Source organism: Penaeus monodon, chromosome 19, assembly GCF_015228065.2.
Source record: "Penaeus monodon isolate SGIC_2016 chromosome 19, NSTDA_Pmon_1, whole genome shotgun sequence".
Classification (NCBI taxonomy): Eukaryota; Metazoa; Arthropoda; class Malacostraca; order Decapoda; family Penaeidae; genus Penaeus; species Penaeus monodon.
Window position 1 is genome coordinate 32,623,634 of NC_051404.1, and position 318 is coordinate 32,623,951.

Consider the following 318-nt stretch of genomic DNA (forward strand, 5'->3'; position numbering starts at 1 on the left):
AGTTACTATATGAAGATATTGAGGTGAGATTTTCATATATTAAATGCAGGGAGATCAAAATTTGTAGCAGTTTAAAGTCACATTATTATAATGTATAAAAGAAGGGTTATTTTCTTTTTTATTTATATCCAGGGGTACTTTCTCCCAAAATAATAAAACCAAAAGTATACGAAAAAGATGCATGTTTCCCAGCATGTAGTGGATTGAACATTTCATTCTAAGGTAAGTTATACATCTCTTTTTTTCTCTGTCTCCCTTCCTTTCTTTTTCTTATGAAGGAGTTTTACAATGTGATTAAAACGTGTCGGTAGAAACTTT